Genomic DNA, 19,633 nt, shown 5'->3' with positions numbered 1-19,633 from the left:
TCAGAACATCTCCAAAACAGCAGGTCTTGTGGTTGTGTTTCCTTATTACAAAGAGCTCAAGGTGTTGAAGTGCAGGCCTCCAAATTCCCTGATCTCAAGCCAATCGAGAATCTGTGGGATGTACCGGATAAAAAAAAATCTGATTCATGGAGCTCAATCTTGCAACTTACAAGATTAGGGTCTACTGCTAATGTCTTGGTGCCAGATACCACAGACAGATACTTTCAGAGTTTTTGATGGCACTAGGGTGATTTACACAATATCTGGAAGGTGGTTTTAAAGCTGTGGCTGATCAGTTTGGCTTCAGTGCACCATAAAAGAAGACAATGGTTGTTGCACAAACCTCGATGGATTTTTTTCTAGAGTAACCTGTTGTGGGTGATGGGCAGGGATTTTTAAAGCAGGCTTTTAAGAGGCAGCCCAGGGGTGATCTGGCCTCTGGCCTCCCAGGCCTAGTGCTGATGGTCACACGGTGCCAGCTTCAGCATCGGACACTGATTTATGAGCCAGAGGATTACCGGCCAGTCAGCCTTGAGGACCACCCTGCTGGTGGCACACATCGGCAAGACAGCACACACACACACATGCAGGCATAAGCATGGACAGACACAGCATATACAGCATATTACGTCTGTTCTCTTTCAGAGAAGCCCACAACTTGTGTGTGTGTTACAGTGAGCTGTCCGATACAGACCAAATATTACACTGCTGTGTATTTTGACTATTATAAGCTATTACTTATATACTTATTATTACTAATGACGTCTCTTAAACTGTAATTTACTAAATTTACTAAATTTACTTTCTGGAAAAGGAAAACCATCCCATCCTACATTTTCCTATTATTCACAAAAGCCCTATACATCTGAACCAACTAGAAAGTACAAGCCAACTAAATTCGGGAAGTGTGGTAACTGGTCTGGATGCTCACAGAACATGATAAAACATTTAGTAATTTGTTTAAGGGCTTACTTGCATATTGCAAATCACACTACACTACCTCCATCACTTCTACATCAACAGAATATACTGTGCAGCCCTAGCATGGTAAAGGACTAAAAACGGGACCAGGCACAGAGATATTAATTGCACATGATCTCCTCCTTACACGCAATGACCAGCATTCCGCTCAATAAGCTGGAAGCATAGAGGATCAACTAAATCAGATTTCTGAAGGCCGGGCGGAGTTAAACAATAAAACCTGTGACCTCACTCGTGCAGTCTAGGACAGGTCACCATACCACTTTACTCATTTCAAAAGGGCCAAGAGAGCGAAAAAGTATGCTGGTTCAAAGCTATGTTTCTTCGTATAGTTTGGATTGTTTTCGAAAGCTGTGGGCAACAATTGCTGTTTCCATACAGCGGACACCTGCACCCTGTAGTCATCGGAATGGCTTGGTAGGCCTGTTTTGCACACCCTAACATTGCGTGCTGTGAGTGATATGAAGGGTGTTTCTTTGCATTTGAGCGCTGTTGTAAGGTTAGAGCATTCACACAGTGCAGTCACGCTGCCACAGCACTCATGGCTTACAGAGGCAGTGTGTGTGAAAAAAACTTTATTCATAATATACATGCTGTGTAGCTTGCCTTTCGTATTGAGTGATACATATATAAGGTATGGCACATACGAACAGTAAAACTAAGCAAATCTACTATTTTTTTATTTTGTATGTATTATGCAAACAATTATTATTATTATTATTATTATTATTATTATTAGAATGCAAAGCACTAATCCTGTTTTCATGTGTGTGTGTGTGTGTGCATTTTTTTCTCTTTGTTTAGTCTATTAAGTGTTTATTCTTACATGAAAGGTTTCAATTGTAGCATCTGCAATTTCCCTCCTGGGATTAATAAAGTATTTCTGATTCTGATTATGAATAGTTTGAAGCAAAACTTGGGTAGTTCTGAACTTTAATTGTCTATCTATAATTAATATGCTGTTGCAGTCACACATGTTGTCACACACTTCTCAAAAGTGATCCTAAAATTCATCAATATTTTAAACCGGTGCATTGTCTTATTGTCTCTAATATTTATTAATAGATTAGCTTTTCAGATTTCTGAAATGCTTCTTTTTTTTTTCTCTTCTCACCACATACGTAATTGCTGCATGCGTGACATCAGTTGTTTTTGGCTCAAGACATGGTCAACTCTATTCAAGGCTAATGGTGGCTGCAATAGAGGCTGACTCAGTTATGAAAGGGGTTTGTAAAAGTTTCCAAAAAACCAAAGGTGTGAAACGTATGGGAGTGCTTAAGATTAGAGTGAAACAAAAATGTGGTTTTATATTAAGCAAAGTGTTGATGGCCTACCACAGCAGCACTAGCGTGATGCATGGTCACCTGAGGAGAAAACACACGGGCGCTATTCTGAACAATGGGCCGCCAGTAACGACAAAATACCACTGTAATTGTTGTCTAGTCATAATTAGTAACCATTAGGGAAGCTTTTCAAAATCTGTTGCAAAATACACTCATTACATACACGTATACCTGCTACCGTAGCATGTTCATTGAATAAGAGAAATTTTAAAGACTAAAATCTGGGCTTCTTCATTGATTGACAATGCCAGTGTTCACCTGCTTAAAACTTGATGGAACATATACTTGATCTGATTATTTTATTTCCAATAAATAGGTAAATTGCCTTTTGTAGGGAATTCTATCAAATGAACGGATCACATATGTAAAGGGAACACACAGAAAGTAAAAACTAGATAGATTTTGGCATTGTACTGTAGACTTACCTTCTTTTTAGTGTTCAGCATGCAGGATTTGCCAATTTAAACTACTTTTATTTTTTTGCAAAAACAGACTATTTTTTTGCGTGACAACAACAATATACATACACACTCTTCCAGCACTGGTATCACAGTAAAACCCTGTCACAACAACAAAGTCTACTAAGCTTGTGACAACATGGAAGAATATTAATCACCTTTATTCATAATGAAGAGCTGAACAAATTACAACAAATAATTTCTACTCCATACTACTTCATACACATATGTACTGTGCAAATAGTAACATGTGCACACACACAAACACACGCTCTAGTAGACAGGGCTGATGCAGTGATGAGTAAAACATCTGGCAATGACGACTAATCATCCATAGTGCATTCCCAAAGAATCCAGTCACCTATCAACCTGGTCGTCAAAAACTTCAAGAATCATCTGCCCTCATCTAAAACGAGCATGAGCATGAGTATAAGCATACACACAGACACAGAATTCCACAAGTCTATATTCACTCCTTTGCTTTGCCTCTTATCAAACACTATCAAAGTTACAGACTGGTTTAGTCATAGGACAAAGATAAAGAGATAAAAACATCAAACACAACATCCCTCCTTGCTTAGTGGTTGGGAGTAGGGTCAGGGCCTGGTTTACAGGATCTCAGCAGGCCAAACCCTCAACGTTTAATGAAATGAGTTGTGCCATTTCCGCAAGGCCGAGACAAAGAAAAAGAAAGAACAACCTCAATGGACTGCACAGAAGGTGTCTGTGAAAAACTCCTCAGCCACTATGTGAAAGCCTAATATTTCCAACCAATCAACCACATTTTCCCCTCGTACCACTACTCTCAAAAACCTCACTGACAGTACTTATTTACCACTTTCATGTCACATGACTGGCGAGGAGTGAGGAGATGGGATGGACTTGGCAGTAGCCAATGCAAAAACAAAACAAAACAAAACAAAAAAAACACTTGCACGGTTGCCATAGCAATGAGTCAACAGCGGGTCAGTGGAGAGAGCTGGGGTGTGTAATGGTGGCTGACCCGAGTGAGTCCGCTATTCAGTGGTGTATCCGGCTCCTGCGGCACTCGGCAAACACAAGGCCTCCCCTTGGTCAAAAGGTCCTCGGAGAAGAGGAAGAGGGGCAGAACCCTAATGACACTTAACACACACGACATGCACACACAAACAGGCCTTACGCTTAACACACTCTGCTTCAGATCTGCAACGTTTAGAGAAGCTATAATGATCGTTTTACAGCCAAACTACACAAAAGCTAGACACAGCTGATTATCTGTCAATCATGTGATTTCCCCCAAAAAGAGAGGCTTGTGTTTATATTTTTATAAAGAACTTCAAGTGTGTTACAACATAGTCATGCTGAATTTATAAAAGAACACTTAAGTGCTTGAAAGTGGTCTTCATCCTAGATCTTCCATGAAAATAAGCTAGCGCACTCACTGTTTTACATTTTTAGGAAAAAAAAAACAAAAAAAACACAATGGCTTGGCTGATGGCTTTGGCCAGGGCCAACTTTGCGAAATAGTTAACAGTTAATAGTGCTCTGGCACATAAACATGCAAACAACAGGCGTATGAAGTTAGGCAGGAGGGCTGCATTTAATAGGCCTAGACCCCAGCATCCTGCTAACGCTTTGGATGCATGCCATTTCAAGCCTTGTGGGATCTTAACGCGGAAAACGGTAGCTGCTCCAACTATGCTGCAATATACAGCATATCACAACACTCTTTAAAACATAGCAAAACAATGTGCCCAAATCATAATGCCAAGGGCTGCATTTTAGCCAAAGCTATTCTCTTTTTCCCAAGATAGATGTGCCAAATGTCTAACTTAAAAAATGCTCTAACGAAAAATCCTAATGCAGCTAACAACAAATCAAAGTTAGTGGGGGTCAGCTAGCATGATCTCATTTGTGTAATGCTAGCTGACCCCTACAAGCTTATAGCCATTTTAAGCAACATTAGCTTTTCTGGTTGATGTGTTCCTTTTAAAGAAGCCTACGGCTGAGGTTTACGAGGCACAGTTGAGATGTTGGAACACCGCAAGTGCTTTTTGAAAACCTCTGGAAACATATATGCTCTCACCGCAAGAATCCGCGCGAAGCAAGCGATGGCTGTCTCCTTTCCCGGAATCAGACTTCCACATCTGCAAGGAAAAAAAGGAGAGAGTGAGTGAGAAACGAAGAGAGGGCAAGAGAAAGAGAGAGAGTAAAACAGCATCACTCATTTTATTCAGTAATACCTGACCGATGTGAAACACATTCGCGATATCATGTTACGTCAGTGTGTATAATGTAGGGACTAACCACTGGAGGACACAGAGGATTCATCACATATTCTAAGGCCAGTTGAGCTGGAGGTTAAATCACAAAGTATTTCATCAGCTGTAGAGGAAGGGTCTTTAATCAACCATCAACCATCATTTATATGTGAAATTCAACAGGGACGTCCTAGTCCCCCTTTCATCCCATTAACTATTAACTATTTAGAAATGAACAGTGAAACACTAACTTGTGTCCAAAATGGCAACTTTACAGTAGAAGGAAAAATATGTTTTGTAATGATTTAAACATGTTTATTGGTTTACAATGCACTGCATGGTACTGCAGTCCTACCTTTATAAAATACTTTTTTATAAAATATATAAAATATATAAAAATATACCTTTTTGACTTATGTTTTAGTCAACTGATTGTGAAGCACTTTGAATTTATAAATTCTTTGGTTTTTGGTTAATGTATGAATGTATGTTAAATGTTGTGCACTCATTCAGCCCTAGACAATGCAAAGAAATCAATGACAATGAAAAGCCTAATATTGCCATAACATTAATGTTCATGATGAGTGAATGAAAACTTTCAACCACAATCATACAGATATGGACCAGCAACGTTTGGATATGTTTACATCAACCATACATACAAAATAAACATAAATACAGTAAAAGGAATTAGTTGTTTTCAGTAACGTTATTAATATGTGGGTTTAGTCGTTACATGGATTTATTTAGTCCCACCAGCAGATCATCGTGTAGTGAAGGACTGATTGGACTGAAACTAGGTATTTAATGGGAACTGAATTGATATGTTTAAAAAAATTAAAAATGTAATTGTTAAGCAAACACTCTTTGTGTTTTTTGGGTGTTTAATTGATTATCATATTTACCCAGTTTACCCAAACAAATTAAACTGATAGTGACAGCCCTACTTCACAGCATCCCAAAAGTACCACACTGGGCACTGAACCACAGTCCACTAACGCTTCACATCCTCTGTCACCATAAAACACATAATAAACAAAGTGCTTGCTCACGCTCATCTATTTCATAACAGAAGGCTGTCTGTTGAAGCGAGAAGTCGAGCACGATTAGAGTAATAAACGCAGCAGATGTGGGGAGTGGCATTCCACATAGGTCGGTGGGGGAGCCAGCCTGCTATTTTAGGACCATTTTCCTAAAATAAATCCCTGAACTCAGACACTGGCACCAGGAATAGCGAAAACAATAAGTCCCCTCTACCCCTCCCGAATCCCTGTGACCTCAGTGGTACGGTCCGCGTCACTCTTGACGAAATGCTAACCTCATAAAACAATACTGCAATCGGACCTCCGGCAAGAGTTGGAGTAAACTCCAGCTCCAGCCAGAACCACCATCCAGAACTGAGTCATTTCATTAGGAAACTCGAATCCCAGCAGATCCAAGCCAGCTTTCCCCAATACTGCCACAAAGAGCATGAAAATACACAGAGCTGGACATCTGGATGATTATCCATGAAGAAAGCAATGAGGGCGAAAGTAATGTTATTGTTAGGCAAAGTTAAAGACATGTGCACACCTGTGTGTGAGGTAAGGACACCCACTGTTGAAATTCCGGCTGAGCGTTCTCACTCCTGTTTGTTAATGTAACTAAAACAGACTGATAAACACAGGTGATGTCAAGAAATATCTTTCAGGGCGGGGGTAACCACATTGATGATGCATTCCACTTCTTTGAGTGACATCTCGTCATCCTGTACCAGTTCCCTAAACCACTTCATGGCCAGAGCAGTAGGCTAGAGGACAGTGTGTGTATTTGTTTGTAACTGGGTGAGCAAACCTTTACATTATCTATCTGTAAACACACAGGTCAGGTTTTAACATATACTCCTAGCAGGTGCTGATAAGGAATGTTATCCTTACAATCATCTCTGTCAAATTCATTCTTAATAACAAAGTGATTAGGCTGTGGTGGAACTACTTGATGGATAGTTGATGGAGCTGGAGATGAGGAAGGGTACTGATCATCCAACACCCAGACCTCACTAAGGCTTCTGTCCCTGAATGCACTCAAATCCTCACAGCAATAGAGTAGAGACAGTAGACATAGAATCTACCCTTGATTTTGAAAGAAACAATGAATGAGTCTGTGTCCCAATACATTTGTCCATAAAGTGGATGCTCAGTTTGTAGGCAAACATGCAGTTAGTCTGTGTGATTCCCATTCAAAATAATTCATTTCTTTCTACAATATTCAGCAATCATGTATATTTCAATAAATAAAATCATTAATTATATATCTTTATTTATAATAAAAAAACCTAAATGTAAAAAGAGTAAAAGAGAGAGAGAGCGTGAGAGAGACAGTGTGAGTGAGAGTGCGAGCAAACAAGAGGGAGAGAGAGATGGTTTCCGATTTTAAGGTAACACAGCACCCTCTACAGCAAAGCACAATCTTTGGCCCTTTAACATGTCACCTCTGCCACAACATGTCAACTCACACCAACACTCGTTTATCCATTTTCACACTAGCTCACTTTTAATTCCAACTGAAATTAGTTTTTGCTCAGCTTTAATTCAGCTCAACAGCATATTTATGGAGGGCTTTTCCACTATTTATAGAAGAATATGAATATGAATTAATGAAGAATATAAAGAATATGAATATGAATTCATAGATAAACAAAGTCATATGCATATGAACAACTCATTCTGAACAGTAGTAACAGCGTTGTACTACTTGTACTGGTTTGGCAACACTGCACACTTTTGTTTATCACTGAGCTTCTGAATCACAGAAAAAAAAATCTCTCCTCTGCTCTTCCTCTCAGCTCAAGGCTACAACTCATAAGGGCGCTTTATCTGCACTGGAACGGTGCCATGGGGCAGAAGGGTCAATGGAGACAGAATGCCATGCAGGTGTGTTGATAGTGTCACCGGATACCAAGATACAGGTTTACAGTGGTTTAGTTAAATCTCTGCACTAAAGTTTGGATGCAGATTATCTAGCTAAGGAACAGATTATGTCCAGTTTACACTATTTCAAAATCCAGCACAGATCTGAAGACAAGGCCAGTTTATATGGTGTCTCACGTGAAAAATTAAACAACAAAAACGGAAAACCTCGACTTCTACTCTCTTTATCCAATAAAAAAGAAAATGTGTTGAATTTATTTGACTCAAAGTCTACAAAGACGCATAAAATGACATCAACAAAGTTCCAGCCAAAAGCAAGTAAACTGAAAGGCTAAACTGTGCTGATGTAACGGTGTTGATTTATGTGGAAATGTTGTAAACATTTGAATCAAGCAAATCCAACATGTCTTCATGCTGAGAACACACACAACCTTCTCCTACAGAACCTACCAGAAACGAGCAGAAACAAACAACTTGCTGCAGTAACACCTCCAGCAACTCATACTGAGGTACAGACTTGTGCAATCCTGACATTCAAACAGAAGGACACAAGTGTTTCTTCTTTCCTTTGGGCCCCATTCCCTCACACTTTCACCACGCAGCCAAATTTTACAAGCTCTAACGAGTGCTGGGTGTAATTACGGTGCAAATCAACCCTCTACAGAGTGACACAGTAGACTGGTTAATTACTGGTCATGATAAATCACAATCGTAAACTATTTGTCGGAACGCCATTGGGTAATTAAGAGATGTTTACAGTAGACAGCTGAGATTAAACATGGCTGTGCATGCTGACTGCTTGAGTACGATAAGATGGTGACCTAAAAAACGTGTGGCTTTAAATTAAACAAAAGGGGACAAGTGTGTGTGTGTGTGTGTGGGGGGGGGGGGGGTGCCTCGCCTTGACCCTCACCATTCCACAATGGCTGCTGAATTCCACAGCTATCAGACACAGATTAAGAGCAGGAGAAAGGCTACGAAAAGAAGACTTGTACATTTTTTGGAAATTGTGGAGAAAATGAGGAGGTGCATGGTTTCTTTTATGTGTCCAATACTAGTGCTGAAAATGTTGGTCTATTATAAAGATACACTGGTCACAAGTGCAGGCAGCTGTGCTACGAGACCAATTGCCTCCCAAGTGCACATGGGCTTCGCCAGCTAAGATGTTGTATTTGAAATTTTCCACAAGCATGTACAAGTGTTGGACATGGTGTTCAGCTGTTCATTGCTGAGAGAAAGGAATTAGAAAAGTACTTTTATGAGCCTTCAGGGATTTTTCTGTAAATTCTAATAACAGATTTTCCATGCTTGTGGTGCTAACACATTAAAATAACAATCATGGAAGCATTCATCAGGTCTTGAGCCAAGGTGGACCTGTGTAGAGTATTAAGGCGCGTTTTCCACTGAAATCTCCTAAAATCTCCTACCCTATTATTTTCATTACTCACTTAATATGCATGCACCTTGTGACACTCATTTTTATGGTCAGGTGAGAGTGGAATATGATTGCAAAAAAGAAACCACTGTGCAAAGGTCACAGCAGCAGGTGAATCTGATTAACATAGACTACCTAAACAACAGGTGGAGATGGTCAGTCTTGGGCAAATTCTATGAGCTACTTTGTTCCAAAAGTAGCAATATTTAGCTATGCTAAACACTACATTTACGGTTAATGGCATATGGCAGATGCTCTTATCCAGAGCTATTTACATTTGGGGAAGGCAGCTTTTTTATCCACCTCGCTATACCAACTGCTAGAATTCTAGAAGCTGCCTGCCAATTCTGTTCATTTCCAGATACCCTGGCACCTTAGTGAAGCTGTTTGCCATGGTTTGGTCTTGATTCAATCAGTTCCCTTAAGTTTTGTGTGGATATCCCAACTTATTTTCTCTCTTTATGGGGCAAATCTGGAGCAGAGCTACCGACTAACTGACAGCCAACACCATTTAGCATGACCTTTCTAACACATGCAGCATCCATGCTGGCTAAACACAAACCACAAGATCACAAATAACTGATGAAATCTATTTTTCACCTTTTAGTGGCATTTGCCCGACACTCTTCTCCACCGTTACATTTAGTCATGTTATGGTAAGAGGGGAATTTTGCATTAGAAGACTTGGCCAAACACTGGTATATATATTTGTGGAAAGAGGTTAAATGTGAACGCAAGCCATAAATGACTGGCAGTATAATCCCAATCCAATCCTTAGCAAAGAGGACCATTTCTGCAATTATTTAGTTTAACAGTTGAGTTTAGTCCCAGACAACATGTCCTGTATGGCATGCCCAACTGGGAACTAGAACATTTTGTCCATAGTTTCCATATTGGCCCCACATATGGCCACACATATTGGCCCCATTTGGGTAGTACACTGCACAAGGGGCCTAGATATGTGAGATCAGGGTGGGATGTAAAGATTGCGACCATTTGGGAAGCCCCGGTAACACTTGGAACCCACTTAGCCCATGTTCTACCTATGTGAGCATGTTGGCCGGGCCTTTAAAGAGTGAAAGAGAAGGTTACGTCTTTTATTTGACGTGTTCTTTCATAGGAAGTATAATTACATGTTTGTGGTTAAATAACACGTCAGGACTGCATATGTGAATAATGCAAAACCTGAACCTTATCGGTAAAAGTATCCTAGTAAAGCCCTGGGGTTCTAAGCGGAATAGAGGCAGAATAGAGGCTAAATCTATGGATTCCAATGATGTTATTTGCAACGCTGTACCATCCTTTAAGGGTGCATTGCATCTTACAGTATTTTCTGGTGTTTTGGAGAACAAACAACAGGATATGAGTACTCATCAGAATGAAAATGGGGAAAGAGTGTTGCCACTGTATGGCAGTAACCATACAAAACTACTTTATCCGTAAACGAAAACATTCCCAGCATGAATTCAATTCAAGTATAAAATCATTGCATTGCTACCTGTGTCTGCTTATGTCACATTCTAATAAACATTTGTGTGATGAGGATGTTTTGCTTTTACTGCAGTTTTAAAATGCCTTTTCTCCGACGCCTGCAGGCTGGCACAGCGAGAGATTGCTGCAATATTTGCTCTTCTCAAGTTTGAACAGTGACGTGGTGAAACAGTAAAAACAGGACATAGCGCTCTCCTGTTTGCTTAAGAACACACAAAGAATGGACAGGCTTAAACATAACAAAACAAAAAAGAAAAAAATCTTTCCTGAGCAGCATTCCTCCTGTCTGTCACAACCCCAAACCTGCATAACAGCCCACTATCCACCGTGGGGAAATGAGAGACAGCATCGGGAAATGCAAGTTCCTCTTGAAAAACGTCCAGAGAAAGGACTTGTTGGGTTTAGATATCAAATATGTTTTAAACTAAAAATCTTTTTAGATTCTGTCTTATTTTCTGGACTCAGGATGTATCCAGTGTTGGAATAATGAGGATTTAAAATTATGCAATACCATTTAATTACAATTTATTTAATGTTTGGAAAATGGCCCTGTGTTCAGTATGACACCTAGTTCCCAATACTTATGTACAGTATGATACAGTATGATTATTACTTCTGTTCTGCTTGTCTGTTTGCTCTTTGATCTTAAATCCGTAAAAGTACATTCTACAAGTTTTCCGTCAAGGGTGGGATTTGTTCACAGTTGGGCCTTAACGTTCTCCCAGTAAGTCAGTAAGTCAATAGAATTTGTAGACCTCCATGCTCTACAGAAGGATTTTATTGAATTGCTGGTGTGGATTAGAGAAGAACAGAGGCAAATTCTGAATGTTATTCTGAATTAAACAAATTCTTTAAAGCGACAGGTGGCTGGTGCAACAGGTGAATACAGGTGGCACCACATCCAATACGCCAATGGTCCTTTTACAGGACCTCCGGACATGGGTTCACCCGAGGTTTCTTCTGGAGAGCTGCTTACCTGCCAGGTGTGACGACCCTGACAGTTGAAGCTCTCCATTGTGAGGGAGGAATAGATTATTGGAAGTATAACTGGGTTAAAAATGTAGAAGTCATAAAGAAGTTAAGACCAAAACCATGTCAAATTGTAGTGGTGGAAAAGAACAGAACTGCTAAATATCTAGAGAACTGTCCACACATTTTCACATGTTGTCACCCTGACCAACCTCACGTCAAACAACTGACAAACTGTGAAAATAAAAGGTGAGGGAGGAATGGAAAATGTCGGTTTCCCGACAAAAATGCTTTCACTTCATACAGTACTTGGCTCTATACACAGTCACCCACATATGTCCATCAGCCTAGTCCATCACTGGAGAACGACAGGAGCATTTATTTGAAGAACAAAGTATGGATTGTTCAGTACTTCCTCAAAACTACTGAAGGAAATAAAACTCATCGTCTAAGTGCAGCTCTCATTTCTTGCCTCAAATGAGCACAACCACAAATGCATGCAGGTAATACGGTTAGAGGAACCCACTTCAACCCTGTGAGAGCTTCAGCTGTGAATGTCATTGCTGATGCAACCCAATAAGCATGTCAAGTATGACAACGTTTCGGTGGTGTTTGTCGCCAAAGAAAACTCTAGCTCCTGAGCAGACTCGGCCCGGTTTTCTCTTTGTCTATCTTAATGAGCCCCCGCCCTCTGGCAATTTTTAAATATTTACTGCTATTTTTGGTCCCCATTCCAACGTTCCTGCATAATCGTTCAGGTGTTTGCATCTTGAATTCATGAACCATAGGTAATGGGACAACTAAAAAACGTAGGTGTAGGGTTGCAGAGGTCTAAATGAGAGACAAATTTAATATAATCATTTAATAGCTAATCCTTTAGCTATGTGATTGTAATAATAAGACTGGTCATTTCCATTGTTGTATTGCACTTCATTTCACTTCAGCATAAGAGACAATTAAGTTGTTTGAGGGCTATTTTGCAGCTAAACCAGAGGGAAAAAAAATAAATATGGATGAGAAAATGGATAAAGACATGCAGGTACAACTCCACCCTCGACTTTGTACTCACCCTGCGTCTTGTGCTCTCACTGGTTTGCTGCAATATTAATATTAAATATTAAACCTGCTAGATATGTGTCAGGGCCTTGCAAGGCATCAGCTCGCTTTGTTGTTCATGACACGCAAATGTGCCTTTGATAGAACCTTTAACCCTGATGACTGGAGGGAAGGACACTGCAACTGGAAAAAAAGTCCATATTCATTTTAAAACTGAATGCAGGTCCTAAAGATAGGTATGGGTTAACATGAGCAACAAGTCTTGAAACATCAACAAAACGTAAGAGACTTGGACTTGTGCCACTAACGCTCCAACACATGGCGACAACAGGAGAGGCCTCACTGAGGGAGCCATGCGAGAAGACAGGGCCCGTGGTTGGAGGGGAGGTTTAGGGGTGGGTGCAGTCTGTGGCCCCCTGCACCACCACGACCCAGCCTTGGGAAGGAGGAACCAGAGGCGTCTGGAACGCACCCTCACAACCGCACCTTCCCGTTCCCAACGGCCATGCCACTCTCGCTTTCAGACAGGACTGGACCGCCGCGCCAGAGCCCGTCAGGGGCCGTGGCTGCAGTCAGTGGCAGGAAACACACACTTTGAGCCTTCAGGCAAATAAACAAGTACACAAGCAATTAATCAGTGCCATAAGATCAATGTCACAAAATACAAAATGAAATGATTTTAAATGATGTCATATAACATTTAGAAGATCATGCAATGAAGTTCATCAGCAACTACTCTGTAAAAAACTGGTTTGTCTGATCAACTCAAACAAACTTGTTACCACATACACAAGTAATTCCAAATTCTTTAGTTCAGCAACACTGTATATTCTCATCATGTTTCAATTTATTCCAGAAAATCAAACAAATCTGCACTAAAGTAATAACTTCAGGGTTATTCTTTATTCTCATATTGAACACATTGTACCAACATTAAGAAAATGGCACTATAATGGCAAGAACGCTGTGAAGCTGTGAAAGTAGACAAAAACACATCCTTCTAAAAAGCCTTGAGAAGAAAGCATATGCCATTTACATTTACGGCATTTAGCAGACACTCTTATCCAGGGCAACTCACAAAAGTACTTTGCTATTTATTCAAGAATTAAGTAAAAGAATTGATATTTACCAATTGCAGTTAATATACACTGATCATGGGCATACATGTCATGGAAATACAGGGCATGCAATGATTTCTATTGTTTGTTATTACATATGTAATAGAAAAAGTAAGTATTTTGGCATACAGGTTTTTATTTCTGGGTTTTTTCTAAAATTAAAATGTTACATACAGGGTCAAAAATACACATACAGCTCACTTAATACTCTAAATGTCCCCTAGCAAGTTGCACCTAGCAAAATTCTGGTTGAATATTTGATTTTTTATATGTATATAAAATATAATATTTGAAGTTTATTTTTTTGGGCACTTATGGGTTAAGGACAGTCACATATTTTCGATGGTGCTGCGGACAGAACTTTGGGAAGGTAATTAATGTTAGCTTGCTTTTGTGCAATTGAAAGCCCGATATTGTGATGCCATTCATGTGCATGATGAGTGTATGTAAGCTTCTGGCTACAACTGCATGTGTCTGTTTTTGGTGACCTCTGACAGCAGATGGTAATGCACCCAAAAAAACAAGACAGTTATTCCATTACAACAAACTTCACGTAGCATGGCATTAAAAGGAATGTTGCTCTGGAATGTGACCACAGTTTATAATTGAGACAGTCAATCAAATTAGGGTGTTTCCCGTTCAAGACATGCCACTACATTAGCCAGAAGGCAATTCCAGGGATTAACTGGAAATTAAAACTAAACAAAATGCGAGTTGTCTAAACAAACCACATTCACCTGAATGCTCCTTCTTCTCATGAAGCGCAGCGAGACGTAAAAGTGATTTAAAATGCATCTGTGTAATGCAAACACATACTGACAAGTGCAGAGCTCATCAACAAGCCAATGCTTCCACAGAGATGATTATTCAGGACAATGATTACACCGGGGGAGGTTTGTGTGAAGATATGCCATCTTGTAAATTGTAGTTTGCAATGTATCATGGGAAAAACAGACAAGTGTGACATAATGAATGTGGATCATTCCTCAGACAATATAGCCCATATCTGGAACACAAGCTGCAAAAACAGCTTATTTGAACAGTTTTGAACTGATCTGTAGCTTTTGTTTTTGTGATGTCAGAAAACCAACAATTAATTCTAATGTAATTACTGTCCAAATAAATAAATAAATAAATAAATGTCAGTGGAAGTCAACGTAAAAATATTTTATTTCAATTTTTTTTTTTTAGTCATATATGATGAAAAGACCAATAAACATGCTCAAAAATGAATTGAAATAAAGTCTTTTTACGTTGACTTCCTCTGAAAGTTAAGGTTTTACCTTATCCTGTAAAGTTGCCATTTTGGAGATGCAAGGTTTTTTTGGTAATGATCTATTCCTATTCATTTAGTGTCTTAACACAGACTGTATATGAAGTAACTCGATACAGGACAGCCAACTGGGGATCATTTACGTACACTAAGTTTTGAAGGCATAGTTCTTTTTCATTCTTACACTTGTAATAAAATATAAACCTATTCAAAGTGGACACACATGGCCCTTTACTGGTGAAGTGTTTCTGTAGTTTTCAAAGTAGAATGTACTACATAATTTAATTTTGTAACTACCTTACCATATTTAAACAATGTAACAAAACATTATATTTAGATTGCTACAGATTAAGGGCTATCAACAAATAATGACCCCTTCGTAAAGCTTTTTTTTTTGTACATGAAGAAATAAATCGGGCTGACTGTACAGGCAACACAACCACAGTCTCCCCACTGTTAGTTCCTCCATGACGTCACTTACGGCGTTCGTCTCGCCTTAGGCGAGTGATGCAGCACCAGCTCCACAGACAGTGACTGTAGCACTGACATCCCTCAGCCCCCTCATTTAGCTCACAATGCCCCTCAGTTACAGCTACACTATAAAGACAAAAGTATTGAGACACCTGCTCATTCATTGTTTCTTCTGAAATCAAGAGTATTAAAAGGGTTTATTCTGTTTTTGTTGGAGTAACTGTCTCTACTGTCCAGGGAAGGCTTGATTTTGAAGCACTACAGTGAGAATTTGATATACTTAAGCGATAAGAGCTTGGATGTTGTATGTCACCACCCCACCACATCCCCAACTCCCTTAGCTCTTCCCAAAATTTTGATGGAACACCATAATTCTAGAGAACAAAATTCCACTGCTCCACAGCTCTACAATGCTGGGGGCTTTATTACTCTCTAGCCCACGGCAGATAATAGGCATCAGTGTTTCCATTATAGAGTTTTTCAATAAACATTTCCACCTCATCCAAATGTACATTTTAATCATGTTCAGGTATTCAAATATGTTATTGCCTTTAGTGCTTATTTTCACCCCCTTCAAGAACTTTGCCACCCCGTTCTACTATTTCTCTTCTGTTGGTCTGCTGCTCTGCTTTCAAATGGATGTTACGCAGACAGCAAGGAGACTGGAAAATAAGCTCAGAATTTGTGTTTTGTGGCTGAGTTTCCCAACTCAGTTCTCAGAACCACCAGACTTTTAAGCTCTGTGTGCACTCCTAACTCACCTGAAGCAAGTCATTAAGAACAGGTACAGGTGGCCTAGCATCTACATTAAGGGACAACTGTGGCCAATCTCTTTTTACTACTGTTTGTACTACTGTTGGCAGTTGCTGGAAATATGATGAAATTCAGCATTCTTTTTTGTAAATGAGAGAGTTAAGCTCCATTTAAAAAGCTTCAACAATCAGCAAACCTCTTCAGACCGCTTCAGACACAGGTATCGGTAAACAACTAAAGAGTACCTACTTTCCCCCAGCACAGTTAGACACTATGCTGAAGACAATAGGGCATGTGAAAAGATGCAGTCAAGACTTTCTAATTTTGTTAGCATTAGCGCCATCCCACTGACGCGCTGTACTGAGACACCTGTAGAGCAGAGACAGCGACACACGTAGTCTGAGCAGCTTAAGAAGTGCTGCTGCCGTGTCAGCTGAGGAATTGGGGTGTAGACTTCAAGTTGGCTTTCAACCGTCCAGCTGTTTCCCAGTGCCACACACTCCTCAGGCCCCAAATCCAGCTCACCCTGCTCCTTTGAACACACTCCCCTCTGCCGGCTTTCCATTCAGAATGAGCGGCGAGAGAAAGCGAACCCTTTCTCTGGTGGAATCTCATGACAATGACCTCATATCTGGTCCAACAATAGGAGATAAGCCGCTAGCAGTGGGACAGTCTAGCATCGCCGAGACACAATGTCGGTCTATCCGCATGGTTAAGACGCAGGATACCGTGCACATGATTCATGTGAACGGGTGTATATCTGTCTTCGAGCTCTTCTAAAGCACATGAAGCACTATGCGGCATGCAACAGCGTTTAGCCTGAGACCGCCGAGCATCCAGTCAAGATGGCTGCATGGTTTGGCATTCCACAAAGCAGTGTTTCAGGAACAATGCCACAAGTCGTCGTTTGTCTAGACTCCCCGTAGTCCACTGAGGAGGTGCATCAAGACAATGGTTCATCTGTGCGGCAGGTGAAAGAGCGCAGAGCGGACATGGAAACTCAACAGGGAAGCGAGCGAGGGAGTGAGGCCGGCGTGGTCAGCCCATAGTGGGATCTAGAGAGCCCTGTCTCCCTCTTTATTGTGTGTTACGGTTCACCACATGCTCAGTTCTTCTTTCCTAAGCCAGGAGGACTGGAAGCCCAGACAATTGCTTGCATTGTTGTGCCACTCTCAGGTACCCTGAGGCATCTGAGGGTGGGTGGATGTGTGTGTGTGTGTGCCTAAGCGTACCCTACCAGTGACAAGCCAGTGACAAAGACTCTCCTTTTTAACCTTCAGTAATATTACCTTTGAATTGCACTTAACTATAAATGCCTTTTCAGAACATTAAAAAGTCTTTGTAGCTGTCATATGATCTAACTTCTCCCACATTGGCCAGATTGGCCAGATTAAACTTGACCAAGATCTCCACATCGTCACACCACAAAATAAGGACCCATGAAGAGGGGTGAATCCTACAGACTGCTGACCATGGATACATCAGAAGCTTGTTGATGTGTTACTTCTCACATTCTTTAAAACAGGCCTTCAGGTAATGGTGTGGACTGACACCCCTTCTGTAAAGCCCCTTACTAAATTGGTGCTCTCTTGCTCATCCCTCTTTCCTCTCTGTAATTGGCTGAGCTGTAGAAGAGATGTCAGATTTATTGCTTATTGTTTTGTGTGAGAGAAGTGTGTGTCAGCGCATGCCTGGGGCGAGCGCGCCGTCATGTCCTCACCTGCAGCAGCCAATCATTATGCCCGGCACGTAGCTGTCCCTGCCGCCCTACCAGCAAACCCCAAACTACGCCTCCATCTACCTGGAGGCCGAACATGCTGTTCCCAGTGCCCGGATGCTTGAGTAAACAGTAATGCCTTCTTTGCTGACTGCCATAGCCATAGCCTTGAACCCACAGCCCTTTCCCCACCACCCCACTGAAGTCAGCTAATTGCAAATACTGTCCCGTGATTATGAGTTTCTTTCTCTTTAGGTTTTGTTCCTCCTGCTTGAACAGTGCCTATTGAACCTAGTCAGTGCCAGCTAGTGCAGGTGTGCTGCTTCTGTGGGCCAAAAACAATAGTGAGAGAGAAAGAGAGAGCGTACTTCTTGCAGCATTTACATTTGGCGCTTTAAGAAGACGACCTTTCAGCCACAAAAAACTTGCCTTGTAATTTAACTCAATGTTAATAAACACGTTTCAAACTTCACCTCTAGGACTCATTCTCAAGAGGCTGCAGGATCAATCATGTCATGTTTGCACACTGTAAATCTGGGGAAGTAGAGAGGCCGCTGAATAAGCACTCTGCTTCAGGCAGCCACAAAAGAACCCGCAGAGCAAATATCCTCTCTGCTTTATTCTCCTTTTTTACAAGAATCCGCGGAATGACGAGTGAGGATTGTCCCACGATTAACTTGGACGGAAGGCTCTGTTCTATTTCTCTGTTCCATTGAGTCAACGCTCTTAATGTACGCGTGTTGACATAGCAAGTGGCAGCCTTTGGGAAAACCTTCAGAAGTGTGAGGTGAGGCAGGTGAGGTTACTACACTCACTCAGGTGCACACTGCTTTAATCGTTTGTTCTCTTTTGACCTTTTTTTTCCCCTACACATAGAAAACACTAAGCATCCATGCACACACACACATGCACAACTCAGGTGACCCTGCTGAGGGTGAGATGAACTTGGTTTAAGGTCTTGGAAGCTCAAACATTGGAAATACCTCCAGAGACAAAGACAAGCCTTGCAGTTTAACTGTGTGCCAAGTTTAAGCTAATGCAAGAATAAAAAAGCCCAGCATCTTTTTTCAGATGTGTTTCCTCCAGTGACTGTGTCACTGTGACTGTGACCGTGCAATTGTTGTTTCAATACAGATAGCAGAAAGGGTCACAGCATGTGGTGGTCTTTCTTCAGCACAAATGGCAGGATTTGACAGGATTATGCTGTAATCAATCAGAGATCAATATTAAACTTTAATTAAATGGGTTAACAAATGCTCAAATCACCTTCACACTGTTTACTCCAACAATGTCCCCTGTTGCTTCTTTTAACAAGCCAATGTCTTTTTGATGTTCTACAGAGAACCATATGGGCAAATGCACCCTAGCTGCCAGCCTCTAGAGAGAAAAAACTAAACAAAACACAACACAGTAGGAGTG

General features: G+C 40.7%; 1 long non-coding RNA gene across 1 annotated transcript in view; it reads right to left on the bottom strand.

Annotated features, from left to right (window-relative positions):
• LOC140574461 (uncharacterized) overlaps positions 1 to 19,633 on the bottom strand; it is a 102,017-nt gene that overhangs the window by 13,327 nt on the left and 69,057 nt on the right. Inside the window, exon 4 of the long non-coding RNA XR_011980738.1 lies at positions 4,848 to 4,908. This is a non-coding gene — a long non-coding RNA (uncharacterized lncRNA). The remainder of the gene's footprint in view (positions 1 to 4,847; positions 4,909 to 19,633) is intronic.

Source organism: Salminus brasiliensis, chromosome 12 (assembly GCF_030463535.1).
Source record: "Salminus brasiliensis chromosome 12, fSalBra1.hap2, whole genome shotgun sequence".
NCBI lineage: Eukaryota > Metazoa > Chordata > Actinopteri > Characiformes > Bryconidae > Salminus > Salminus brasiliensis.
This window is presented reverse-complemented; position numbering and strand designations above follow the sequence as displayed.